The following is a 14,776-nucleotide window of genomic DNA, read 5'->3' on the forward strand; positions in this document are numbered from 1 at the left end:
TTCATGTTCACAGCGGTTAAGATATGGAAGTTTAAGCATCTAGCAATGGATGAATAAATAACAAAATATAGTAAATACTTACAATTTATATTATTCAGTCTTAAAAAGGATGGAAATTCTGACATATGCTACAACATGGGTGGACTTGGAAAACAGTATGCTAAGTGAAATAAGGCAGACACAAAAGGGCAAATGTTGTATGACTCCACTTACATGAGTCCACAGAATAGTCAAGTTCATGGAGAAAAAAAAGTAGAATAATGGTTGCCAGGTGCTGAGGAGGCGGGGAGGAACAGGAAGTTACTGTTTAATGGATTTCTAAGTTTCAATTAGGAATGATGGCAAAGGATAGTGGTAATGTTGTACAACAATGTGAATATACTTAATGCCACCAAATCATAACTCTCGAAATGGTACCCTTCTAATAAAGCAGCCAAAAAAAAAAAAAAAAAAGTGGTCAGTAGGGAACAAAATCTAAAATAAACCAAGAGAAAAATAAATCTTATTTCCTTCTCTGAAAACTGAGTTGAACCACGTTTTCTTTCAGGTCTAAACTTTGAAATTTTCATGTTTCTATGAGGAGGAAGATAAAGTATTATTCTATACTGCTATACTAGGGTGTTTTTTTTTTTTTATGACAGGACCAAGACTAATTTAAAATTATTTGCAGAAAGTATGTTTAAATTCAGAAAACCCTTACTCTGTGTATGAAAATAAAAGAAATGCAGTCTACTACAAACATTCCTAGTTCAGAAGTCACGACCTTTCAACACTGAGAGATGAATACAGAAAGCCATGCTGTCTCACTTGTCCAGAGGTACCAATGCCAGCCTGTTAAAACGGAGGACCTGAGTGAGTCCTCTCTGCGATTTGGAAGCTAGTCTTCACCACACCCTGGTGTTCTCCATTCACAGAATATTAACACCCTGAGACTGCAGCTTTCCAGACAAAATGAGGATGGTTGTTTGGAGGACCAAACAATCCTTCCCTTTCTAAAAGAGTTTGCTTGAGGAACTGAAAGTGTTCTTTCAGAAATTGGCATTTAATACATAACGCTACTTAGAGTGGTTTGAAGTATACACAACTTCTTAAAAACAGAGACTGCAAGGCACACCAAGGCTGACTATGAAAGAGGGGAGGCTATCTTTAGAGTCAAGAGAAAATCACATTGGGGACCTGAAAGTTTTCTTTCTGAAGTTTTCAGAAAGATGAATCACAGATTCACTTGAAATAAAAACAAATGATATAGTAAGCAAAGGACACAACCAAAAAGAAATCTGACATATCAATGCCACAACTTTGCTGCTCATAGGAATTGTCTTTCTGTAGGTTTACCCTGCACTCCAATGGAGAATGGGAAATACAGATAATGTATGGATAATGGATGTTTATACTGGAGAAAACAGCCTGATCAAATGGAAAGTTCTCACTTGTTAACAGCTTAAAATATCATGGCAATTCTGTTGATTGATAAGATAATTACTAAGAACAAGATGGATTTTAGAAAAAAAAAAAAAAACCCTGATTTTCCACACATGAAGTGTACTAATAAAGAAAACAATCTCAATTTCTACTCCACTTACACACAATTAGCAGGAAATCTGGAATATTCCTTCTATATACAGAGCATTAAGACCCAAGGAGCTGTGATAAAGCAAGTGATACGTATGGGAGATTATTTGCCTGTTATATAGAGAAGCTGAAGAACCAAGGACTTTTTCCCCACCTGCCCTGCAGCTGGAATACAAGCACAGGACAGAAGTTACACCAATCTCTTCATCTACTCCCTACTCTAAATGGGGAGCAAGTGTTGCAAAACAGGGACCTTCTACAAAGTGCATTGCCTGGTGACAGGAGTTTCCGGAAAAATCATTTGAGGCAGCAACAGAAGGAGAACCAATGACAAAGTTCAGTCTACAATGCCAGCCAGCACTGTTTGTAGTACAGGGTGTGTCAAGTGTTTGGCCATGACAACAATAGTGACGTCAATGGGTTAAGTTCTGTAGCATGATTTTGGCCATTATGCTTAGGTAGGTGGCTCAAAATCTGATTCTAGAGCTCTTCTAGAGATTCTGTCCGCTATTCATTCCAGTGAATTCTTTGTATGCTTAAATCAGCCATCAAATCTGACTGATACATTTAGCCTCCATTTCTCTATTAGTGAAAGAGGGGTAATACTATAAACCTTGAAGGTAGCGGAGAGAATTAAATAAGATACTATATGGTTGTCAACCTTTTAAAAGAAAAAAGGTAAGTGATTCAGCCAGCAAAATCGAGCTTATTAGGGAATTAACAGAGGAACTACAATTTGGGACAAGCAAACTATGGTGAACCATGGGCAAGTCTGGGCAACAAAGGAGGAGAGCATCTTTTTATGAAAAAGATGAAGAAAAAAGAGAAGTTGGGAGGACTTGTTTTGAACAAAAGTTCACTGGGGAAAAATGAGAGTCCAAAGTGGAGGTGGCTCCTTATTGGCTGCAGGTGGTTGAAGAGGTAGTGATTTCTCACTGGCTGCAAGCAAAGGCAGCTTGCTCTTTTCAGAGAAAATCTTCCTTCTTCCTGCTGTACTACGAAAGTTATGATGAATGGTACGAGCGGTATAAGAGTCCACCCTCCGTGATTTCCTGACTCCAATTTTGAGTTAGGTTTCCTTGACACATTTTCACATGTTAAAGGCCTTGGTAAACAATAAGCCACATATTGCTATAATCTACTAAAATACAACTTTGTATCAGGTACCGTATAAAGCATTTTATTTCATGAGTAAGAAAAACAATAGCTAACATTAGTGATGACATTCTCTTAGCCATAAGCCCTGTGTTCCATGTTACATATTTTATCTTATCTGTCAGGATGATTTTAAAAGGCAGATTTTATTATCCCCTACACACAGTAAGTAGAGTAATAGTAACAATAATCATGACAACAAATCATATGATGGAAATATGTACTGGAGTTAACAGAAAAAATGCTGTATATTAACGATTTTTGGTGACATAAGTATTACTATAATTTAAGAGAGATAATACAGTAGCCAAACCGTAAGAGCTAGAGTTGCCAACTCTTGAAATTCTAGTGTCCATAATTTGTCAACTTACCTGAATAATTAATTTAAAATGCCATTTTCCTCTTAACTTATGCTTAAGATAGTTTTGCTTACTTGAGATTTGATTATACTTTGGAATCAAAATGTTTTCAGCAGCAACATAGCTCATTTATAACTGAATCGTACTTTTTATGGGCTAGATCTCTGGAATATATTTAGTAGAAGGTTCATTTCTGGCACTTACCATAGCATCTTTTTGTGTATTATTATCAACATTCCTGTTTTGTCCACAGTTACCTGGTAAGGTCCTTGAGGGAAGAAGGAATCATGTACTTTTGTCTCTGAAAGACTCAAGGCACATAAGCACCTTGTTGCCATACACAAAGTAGTTCACCATAGTTGTTTGCTGTTTCGTATGTACTACTGAGGAATATTCAGATCTGGATGAGTTCAACAACACACAATAGGTGTCCCCCTGGGCCTTGGCTTAGGAACTGTAACTTCTGAAGGCTTAAGTGCTCAATTATTCCATTCCATTTTCTCTAAGCAAGGTCCTGATTTAAATTTATTTCTCGTCAGAGCAAGAGACATTCTGTTCATATCTCTCCAAAGAAATGAACTCATTCCTGTCTCTAAAGTAAACTTACGTCACCCATATCTGAAGATATGGGCTCTTCTTATGCAAGTAGTGAATGAGGCTTTATCTGTAAATCACTTGACTGCAGCCTTTTGAAAATTTGGCAAAGGCAGTTTTATATGAAACTACAAGATAAAAGTGATACCAAAGGTCAACAAAACCAAGGATTAAACTTTGTTCCCTTCCCCTAGCAACTACATAAAAATACACACACAATATATCCCGTCATCATCAAGTAAAACTTGATTGATCTAGGGTAATTAAATCATATATTCAGCAAGTCCACTCCTTGGTTCTCTGACCCTTGGTCTGAAGTTCACAGAGATAACATATCTGAATCCCAATGTGCCCATAACCACAAAGATCCCTATCACAGGCTGACTGCAGAACAGGTTTCCACATTCCAAGTCCATCAGGCATATGCCTTTGTTGTAGAAGATAGTCACGCAATAAAAATTCAAACTTTTCCCACTATCCCTAAAGCACACAGCTGTGAAAACATCCTCCTTTATGGAACATATCAGTTGATAATATTCTGAAAAAAAATTATGTGATCATTTGTTACTCTGTTCTCATTCTGTGCTTCAGTTTCCCCAGAAACAGGAAGGAGCCCTATAGGGCATAGGGAGAGATGGGCAATCAGGGGAAGAAAATTTTTGGGGTGTCCAAACCAAACCAAGAGGAACTGCATGAAAAGGAAGCAAGCAAAAGCAATACAACTCCAAAAGTGACATACATGCTATCAATGGGATACACTCACTGAGATACCCAAATACGTGAAAATCTTTTGAACAGAAATACATCTGATTTTATTCTGAAATTAATATAAGTTAGAGAGACAGATGGGCAAGCCGGTTAAATACAAAATTTTAGAATTAGACCTGAATTTAAATGCTGGCTCAAAAAAAAAAAAAAAAGAAAAGAAAAGAAAAGAAATGCTGGCTCTATCTTTAACAGCTGTGTGACAGGAAAAGTCTTTAAACCTCTCTGATCCTTATCTGCCAAAAGGAAAATGTATACCCTAAGAAGTTAGACAGAGAATAAGGGAGAAAATATATGTTGACACCTCTGTGCAAAAAAAACAAAAAAGAAAAGAAAGAAAGAAAGAAAGAAAGGAAAGAAAGAGACACAGATGGGAAGAAAAAGATTGTTATTATTAGCAGAAAAGTGGGATTGTGTATACTAAAATCACTGCTTATATGCAACTCCTAATAAATAGTAATAAAATGAGAACTATATTCTACAGACACTCCAGAATTTTTCTGTCCACCACCTATACAAATATATGCAAAGCTTTCTATCTTGCCTGTGTTCATATATGAAATTTTTACTACAAAGGTTAAGTTGTACCTTGGAAGAAAGTAAAGACTAAAAGTAGGTCAAACATATGTTTGTTTTCATGTAATTAGGAGCTAATAGATGAACATGTAAAGATAAAATAGCCCCAGAATTATTTTTAGGAGGCCTTTCATTAAAAGAACATATTAAGGGGCACCTGGGTAGCTCAGTCAGTTAAGCGTTGTCTGCCTTCGTCTCAGGTCATGATCGCAGGGTCCTGGGATCCAGCCCGGAGTCCTACTCCCTGACTCAGAGGGGAGCCTGCTTATCCCTCTCCTCCTTCCCCTACTCATGCTTTCTCTCTCTCAAATGGATAAACAAAATCTTAAAAAAAAAAAAAAAAAAAAGCAAATGAAAGTTACAGGAAATCTTTGGGTTTAAGTAAAAGAACCACACTCAACTAATCAAAACTGTCCAATAAAGGAGCAAATTGCCTTGTATGACAATGAACTGTGTGGGATTAGATATTAAAGAAGTCAAGGGTAGAAGTCTACTTTAATGAAATATTCCATAAAATACACTCAGCTCAGGGACTTAGCAACTAGAATGACAGAACATTAAACATTCCTTCCAGGGATACCTGGGTGGCTCAGTTAGTTAAGTGTCTGCCTTCATCTCAGGTCATGATCCCAGGACCCTGGGATTGAGCCCCACGACAGGCTCCCTGCTCAGCAGGGAGTCTGCTTCTCCTTCCTCTGCATACATGCTCCCTCTCTCTCCCTCAAATAAATAAAATCTTTAAAAAACAAAAATAAAAATTCCTTCCAATTCTAAGATTCTATAAGTTTTGAACACTATAATGTACAACCAACTCTCTAGTGTTTATGGTAGGATAAAGTTCACCTCTAACATGGTCCCTAATAAGGGAAGGCTCCCCAAATTCAGGTAAGAAACAGATTTGCCACTCAATTCAAATAAGAGATGTTAAATTAATAAATCTGGTGCTCTCCCCCTGCCCCCAAAACATGTGCTGTTTTCCTCTCTTTTGACTGTTTTTTTTTTTTTTTCTTCTCTGGATGCCCTGCTTATAATCTAGTCAATCTAATTCCATAAATATTTACTGACTTCTAGAAATCTATCTCAAAGAAACAAGCTGTAACTCAGAAAATTTATATACCAAGAATGTTTAATACAGTATTTTAATATTAAAATGTCCTCCAAGGGGAGAATAAATTATAGCACATTTATACAAAGAAATGTTATGCAGCTATTAAATGGTGTTTTCAAATAATATTCAGTGACATGGGAAATACAATTTTAAGTGAGATTGTGATAAATGACAAATTCAGCATGATTGTAAATGCAGAGTGACTATGTATCATATGTTTACACCAGAAGGAAGTACCTAGCAAAATGTTAACAAAGCTATATCCAAGTGGTGGAATTTTTAGTTTTCTTTTTTGTAAATCTCTTCCAAATTATCCAAAATAATATTTTAATTTTATGATTGTAAAAAAGAGATACTATTTCAAAAAATAAATATTTTTAAAAATATTTACTAAAAATTTTTTTTAAAGCTATATTCTTGAATCTGTAACTCTGAAAGCAACAATTCCTTTAAAGGAGGAAGCCCAATATAAAAAAATAGGTTTGCATCTGACCTTGTTTGAGATGGTTGCTATGCACACTGCTGTCTTTAAATTAATCAGTAAACAAGGAACAGCTGGGACACTATCAGTTTTATTGAGGATGTGGAAAAACAGGAACTCTCATACACAGCTACTAAGGATATAAATCAGCATACTCACTTTGAAGAATAATTGGACAGTATCTAGTAAAGCTGAAAATATATGTCCTCTACTAAATAGCAATTTATTCCTAGTTACATACCCTAAAGAAAACTTTCATACATGTGCACAAGGAGACATGTACAAGCACGCCCACTAAAAAACTGTTTAATAGTGAAAAAATTTGAAATAACTCAAACATTAACAGGACAGTGAATAAATAAGCTATGAAACAGTCATTTAATGGAATACAATACAGCAGTGAAAACGAGGTATACATCAGCACAGGTAATAAAATCTCAAAAGTATAAACTGAAAAAAGAAAAAAGAAAAGTTATAGAAGTATATATAGAGAATCCATATAACAATGCAATTTATATAAAGTCAAAACACATAAAAAATTAGATTCTGCTTAGAGTTACATAAAGATGTAGTAGAAGGCAAAGCTATGAAAAAAATGCCTAAATTGCCAGGATGAACACCAGTCAGATCATTTATTCCCTCTGAAGCAGAAGAGAGGGAATATTAGGGAAGGCCACAAAAGGTAGTGAGGGAGCTTTAAGTTATTTGAAATGTTTTTCCTCTGGAGGCAAAAAAACCCCACAAAACTGATACAAATATGGCAAAATATTAAAATCTGACAAAGTTGGTAATCAAGACTCAAGTGATTGATATTTTTGGTATATGCTGAGATATTCCAAATGAAAAGAAAATTTAGGCAATCTCTATTGAGGACAATGTTATCCACAGCAGTAGTTCTTAAAGTCTTTTAGGTTTGAGAACCTTTGCGAGCCTGTTGGAAGCTATGGTTCCGCTTCCCACAGAGGGTTATGACACCACCACAATTCCATCCTCGGCCACCTTAGGGGCTATTCAGGAAAACATGTATTCTTTAGCCATATGGTACTGAAGTAATTTCTACTCATGCTAAGAGTTAGCAAAGCTAGACAATTCTAGGCAATTAGGGAAGGAGTGACACACTGGCTGGCTGCTCAGAAAGATAACCTGTGACAAAAACAAGACTTCCATCCAAGACAGACAAGCAGAGTGTTTGAAGACTAAAAACCTAGTGATATGCATGCAACTCAATGTCTTCAAAACTAATTTAAAAGGTTTGGGAAGCATTAAAAGCAATGTTCTTATATTCAATTAATTGAGCTTTGGTGCAAAACCAAAGTTTTAAGTTAAGCAGTGACTGATAATAAAGAGGAGTGAGATTTGAGTTCCTATTTCTCAAAACTCTTTTTTTTTAAAGATTTTATTCATTTATTCATGGGAAACACACAGAGAGAGGCAGAGACACAGGCAGAGGGAGAAGCAGGCTCCCTGCAAGAAGCCTGACGTGGGACTCGATCCTGGATCTCCAGGATCACATCCTGGGCTGAAGGCGGTGCTAAACCGCTGAGCCACCCAGGCTGCCCTCTCAAGACTCTTCTGTTTGCACTTCTTGTTTAATAACATTTAATCTGGTTAATTTGTATGCTAATATTTTAGCATTTATGCTTAGCTTTTCCAATAAAGAGCTGTCTTATTTTTGGAAAGTCCAGATGAATGGAAAAATATGTCACTTTTGGTTAGTGACTCAGTGAACTAAAACTAAAGCTAAGGAAAATGGCTGTTGACACCATGAAACCTATAGCGAAAGCAACAGCTGACAGTACCTAAATTGCCAGCTAAGTACCTAGAAGGACACAGAGTCTTTTGAAGGTAAGGCTTAAAAACTCAAACCTATGAAGGGACAGTAAGTACTGTAATTCGACATGCATGTGGAAGTCGTTAACTGATTTAATTATCCCAGATGAGTTTTTCTCCCTGGAAATTCTAGATTTGTAATATGCAAAATTGTCCCAGAAATACCAATGTTGTGAGCTTAACAATGCCATGTGAAATCTCCAGTTTTCTTTGCTATCACCTTTCGTTATCTCCATGTCTTACATCTTTATATCACAATCCACATCTTTTCTTCACATGTGCCTCTTCCCCCATGTTCCTCTGTCCTGTTATCTGCCCCTACTTTATTTTTTTCTCCCTCTACTTTATCTCCTATGCTTGTCTCTACTTTTGGGGACATATTTGCTGCCTCTCAGAGAAAGACGAACCACCCGTAGAAATAGGGATCTGGAGGAACAATAATGGGTTAAAGACGACATTGCCATCTCACTCTTTTCTCTCCTGGCAATGTCCTTCCCTGCCATCTATCTTTCTAATAATGTTTTTTAATGAAATCTATTCTGAATGAAGCCTATACTATATTATAAATGCACAACTTCTAAGACTTTCTAAGAACTTTATGCAAAACAAACAGTAAGAAGGAAAATTGTGCTGCTTAATAAAACAGTAAAGCACATATGGGGTCTTCGTTCTGCCCTGGGGTGAGGAAGGGATGTGGAAGATAAGGGCCTCTCTGGCTGTCAGAGATTGAGGGTACTACTGGTATTTAGCAGAAAGGGATGTTAATCATCCTCCAATAAACAGAGCAGTCCCACATAATGAAGACTGGTCCACCCAAAATGCCAGTAGTGGCAGCAACCCACTAGTCCACTCTTGTTATGAAACACTGGACCATATAGATAATCACTGGGAAGATAACTCCAGCTAATTTCACTAAATATTTTGCCAACTTTGACATTTTCTGGCTTTTAGAGAATATGTAAAATCGGCCATTAGGTTGTCCAAACTCCAAATACTGCAAAGAATTCTGGGAAGGGGGAGGTTGGTGGTGGCACATAATTCAGTGCTATTATTACCTTCTAAGTGTTTGGAAATCCTAATTAAAATAACTATGTTTTGGGTTTGATATCATGATGTTCTAGGGACTTCTTCACTTATACTTGATGCATCACTGTGATAGCCAAAACAGCTACAGAGGCCATTTTTCCCTGAAAGTGAGTCAAGGCAGTTACACAACCCTCCACAGGGATCAGCACACAACAGCCTCGGAGTGAGTGCAGGAGACCGGTAAACATCTCTCCCCTTCATCAGTTCACGTTCCAGCTCAGATTCCTCTTGATAAAACAAACATGGCTTTTATATCACAGTAATTCTTTTGTAGCAAGCAACTCATTCTTACATTCCTTCTCTCGCTTATTTTCCCCCATAATTCTTTACCCTTTGCCCGCAGTCCCTCCTCCCCATGTTGTACTATTTGTATAGAAAAAAAATTAAGAGTTGCTTCTTGCCAAGTGTGACATCAACTCATTCTTATTTAGTGATGTCCAGCGAGAACTCACTCTCCCAAAACGTTTGCTCATTTTGAAGCAATAAGATTACTAACTGCAGTTTGTTTTTCCTGTCACTCGTTTTTGATGCATTAGTGTATCTTCTGAAACGAGTAACATGGCACCTCATTTCTACCGCCCAAGGAACTATACATGTATACCAAGATCTTTTCAAATACCTTCAGGAAGACTATACTATGCATTGCCTCTGTTGCCAGAAAGGAAAATGGTAACATAAGGAGAGAAATTAATAATTTTAACCTTCCTGAAAAAGATACCTCCACTTTCAGTGACAAGAAGGAGCTGAAGATGTGAGCCCCAAATTCTATTGCAGGGGAAGAATTTCTTACTTAGGAAAGAAGAAAAAAGAAGAAGAAAAATTAGTGACTATTAAAATAGTATGACAGATATATTATACTACTTCATGTTTAACATCACTTTGGTAAAGCACTACATGATAATTTTCAAAAGCCAACAATTTTACTCCACACATAAAATAAGCTAAAATTCAGATTTTCAGTTAGCTTATTGGAAAAACTGGTGCTGGTATTCTTAATATGCGTCCAACTATGATGGAACTCCTGAACTATGTCAGGTACTAATCCTCCCTTATGAAGTCTTCTCTGAAACGTTTTCTGTTTCAATCCTCTTAATTTAGAAGGCACAAATGGAAACAATATTATTCCCTATTCACCTTCTTTCAGGGAACATTAGCAGCAGACAGACCTTAGTTATCAGAATGCGGGAGTTAATTCCCAGTGTGGGCTGGTCCTAGGCATGAGGAACAATTCTAATTCCAGTATTTGCTAACCAAGATGGCACTGAGAAACCTGATCACATACAGAAGCCGTGTGAGGAGTCTAACATTTTCCTGGTTGTTCATCTAGGGTGTCGTGACACTTGGGAGTTTCCAGTGCTACCCTAGAGAAGTCAGTTTAGATCCAAAGCATCCAGACAAACTTTCAGAAGGGTCGCTCGGGGCTCAGAAGTCTTTAGGGAGCTCCTTTTCGGCGGGGGGGGGTTCCAAAGTCCTCAGAGACACAAAGTATCAAACTAGTTGAGGAAGAAGAAAGCATATACTTTCTTAGGGAACTACAACTATTTGACAAAAATAGTGCAAAAAATCTAGAGAGAAAAATAAGAAAATCATGTTTGTGCCTCTGGGGTATGTACACGTGCGTGCATGTGTGTGCATGTGTTAAGTCAGCCTGAAAAAGACAAAGGAAAAGGCCTTGAACATTGTAATTATAGAAAATTGCTCAGGTGACTTCATCCCACCCACATGCTTTTGATTTTCAGAAAGTATGACGAGCACTTTTTTAAGTTAGTGTTCTGGAAGGGCTGCAGCTGTTCAGCACAGATTTCACAGGCTCACTTGAGAACATTATTTTATCAATATAAAGGTTAATGGCTTCTAAATGAGGGTAGCAATTTCCAACAGGAGTACCATACATTCATATGAGCAATCACACTGTTTAAAAATACAGACCCAGAAGGATGAACTGGGCCTTGGCATGTTCGGTAACATAATACCATGGAGATCCATAATCTCTTCACCTCAACTCTCATCCCAGATTTTTATTTTATTTTTATTTTTTTAAATATTTTATTTATTTATTCATGAGAGAGACACACAGGGAGGCAGAGACACAGGCAGAGGGAGAAGCAGGCTTCACGCAGGGAGCCCAATGTGGGACTCGAGCCTGGAATTCCAGGATCACATCCTGTGCTGAAGGGATCCCTGGGTGGCGCAGCGGTTTGGCGCCTGCCTTTGGCCCAGGGCGCGGTCCTGGAGACCCGGGATCGAATCCCACATCAGGCTCCCGGTGCATGGAGCCTGCTTCTCCCTCTGCCTATGTCTCTGCCTCCCTCTCTCTCTCTCTCTCTCTCTCTCTCTCTCTGTGACTATCATAAATAAAAAAAAAAAATTAAAAACAAAAAAAAACAAACATCCTGTGCTGAAGGCAGACGTTCAACTGTTGAGCCACCCAGGCATCCCCTCCCCCCTGATTTTTAGCTTGCCTTGTATAAAATATTACATCTGTGTTTGAGCACATCAGCATAGAGGCATTTGCCATGACTATGATACTGCACTCAATGGACCCAAGCAAATCAAGTCAGGAAAACAGCAAACTTTGAAGAACACCTACCCCCCTTCTACTTGGTACCACACTCCCTATGCCTCACTTCATCCCCAGCTCCACCTTCTTAAGAGTTCTTCTCCATGACAAGAGCAGCACATTATTACTGGTGCTAGGCCAGGGAATGTTCAGTGTACAGCTCTGAAATGACTCCACCTGCTAGCTATGGTTGTGCAGGGTCAATTTAAAAAAGTATTTTCCTGTGAAAATTAATAAATGGAAACTTAATTTAAAATGGAATCAGGGGTGCCTGGCTGGCTCAATTGTTAGAGCATGTACTCTTAAATCTTAGAGTCAGAGTTCAAGCCCCATATTGGGCACAGAGCTTACATTAAAAAATAATAATGGGGGCAGCCCTGGTGGTGCAGCGGTTTAGCGCCGCCTACAGCCCAGGGCATGATCCTGGAGCCCCTGGATCGAGTCCCACCTCGGGCTCTCTGCATGGAGCCGCTTCTCCCTCTGCCTGTGTCTCTGCCTCTCTCTCTCTCTCTCTCTCTCTATGAATAAATAAATAAAATCTTAAAAAAAAATAATGGAATCAAGAGCCAGAAGGGAGATCTCTCACCCTACCATTAATTGCAGATCCCAATAGGAAGAGACATACTTTGTAACCCCAATGGGAAGAAAACTGTACTTTACTACCCTAGCAGGAGGAAGAAATATTTTCTCCTTGCCCACAAAAGCCCACCCAGTGAGAGACTGTCATTTGGCCAATGCAAAGCTGCTACACTTCAAACTCTCAGTTTCTGCCAATACTTTTTGTTTATAACAGCCCTCCCCACTCCGCCCCCCACTTCCCATTATAAAAGAGCTGTCCTCTCCTTTGTTTCCCTGGCCTGCCTAGAGTTTTGCCATAGTTGCTCATCCCAAATTGCAATTCTTTAATATTCTTGAATAAAACCATTTTCACTGGTAATAAAAATGACAGTTTTATTTTTAAATTTAACACTCCCTTCCCAATTCTGCCATTTTTCTGCTCCTCCCAGCAAGCAACTCTGTAGCTCTTTTCCCTTTCCTTTATTTCCTGCACTCAGTCTGTCAAGTCCTGTCATTTTTTCCTTGAAAATGTCAAATTTGTTCTTCCTTCCACTGTCATCACACCAATCCAGACTTTCATCAGCTCATCACCAGAAAATTCTAACAGCCTCCAAATTGGTGTGCCCATCTCTGACTACTGCCCTACTGATCATCAAAAGACCCCCCCCCCACACATCTTTCAGTGTGTCAATACTCTGTTCCCTATCACAACAAACAAAAAACTATAATCACTTCTTACAGCATCACCTCCAAATTCCTTTCCTTGGCTCTTAAGAGCATCTATGATGTGGCCACAATTTAGCTTTCTGAAATTCCTTCTTACTCTTTCTTGAGATGTACCCTTCTCTTTGGTCAAGCAGCTTTCACTGTCTCCACCCCAGCTCCCCAACAGCAGCATACTCAGGTCCACTCTGGTCCTACTACCCCTCCTCCTGAGGAATTCCTGCTCCACCCCTCCTGACCCAAGTCAACACATCCCACCAAACTTCTGGCTGTTCTTTTAGGTCCAGCTCAATTAATAATTCCTCTACATGGTTGTTTTCTAGGACTATGGCCCACCTCTTCCAGTGTGATGCAAAGAACTGAGTGTTTGGAATATGACCAATCTGACTTTAAATCTCTGTGGGAGCTGAACAAGTTGTCTAAGCTCTATCACTGTTATAGTGAAGCATTCTTATCTACAAAACGAGGATGATTTAATACCTCCTTCATAGGATTGTTGTGAAGATTAAAAAAAGAAACTACATGGACAGCAACTGGCATAGCACTTGGTACATGGTAAAGAGGCATTCAACAAACGCTATGCTTCTACAATCCTAGGCTTTACCTTAATCGTGTTTTGTCTTTTCTACTAGGTTGTAAACTCCTCAAGAGCAAAACTACTAGTGTCATATCCAACAGCATCTTGCTTATTTAATAATTTCAACTCCCTGGGCAGTCAAGAAACAGAAAAACTAACAGATGTCCTCCAGGTCACCCAAATGGTTATTATAAATTCCATGATTAATGCCTATGTATTTTAGTAACAAGAAGCCCTCAGACTGCCCCAAAGGCCTACTTATTTTTATTTTGGTTTCCAAGGTGACAGGAGCAAATTAGGAGGTGACTGCTATTTTCCATCAGAAAAGTAAATAAGAGAAAAAAAAAACAATAAAAAATATACACATTCCATCTTTACAGAATTGTACACAAAATAAAGTCCAGCAGCCAAAGCCTCTGTTCTAATTGGGGTATTAGCAAGTATTGTTATAAAGGTAAAGTAGCCCTGGCGTTAAAAAATACCAAAAGGAATGAGGTGCTTGGGTGGCTCGTCAGTTAGCACCTCTTGATTTCAGCTCAGGTCATGATCTCAGAATTGTGAGGTTGAGCTCCATGTCAGGCTCTACACTGGGTGTAGAGCCTGCTTAAGTGTCTCTCTCTCTCCCCCCCCCCACTCTCCCTCTCCCCCTCCTTCAAAAACAAAAATACTGAGAGAAATATACAAAGTTAAGATGATGGTAGTCAAAGTCCAATGATTATAATTGCTAAAGCTAGAAGGAGTTTTTGCACAATTACAGCAATTATTTTTGAACCCTTGATATGTACAAGATACATGCTACACATAAGCCATGCTGCTCACATAAACTAATCCT

The 14,776-nt window shown here is 38.3% G+C and overlaps 1 protein-coding gene and 1 long non-coding RNA gene across 9 annotated transcripts in view; one reads left to right on the forward strand and one right to left on the reverse strand.

Moving 5' to 3' along the window:
* Positions 1-14,776, reverse strand: part of BORCS5 (BLOC-1 related complex subunit 5) — a 110,214-nt gene that overhangs the window by 47,770 nt on the left and 47,668 nt on the right. The window lies entirely within an intron of this gene.
* On the forward strand, positions 288-14,302 carry LOC125753797 (uncharacterized). The gene is made up of 2 exons (XR_007406367.1): positions 288-2,250; positions 13,691-14,302. It is a non-coding gene; the product is annotated as an uncharacterized LOC125753797 (long non-coding RNA).

The sequence above is a fragment of the Canis lupus genome, chromosome 27 (genome assembly GCF_003254725.2).
Source record: "Canis lupus dingo isolate Sandy chromosome 27, ASM325472v2, whole genome shotgun sequence".
Classification (NCBI taxonomy): Eukaryota; Metazoa; Chordata; class Mammalia; order Carnivora; family Canidae; genus Canis; species Canis lupus.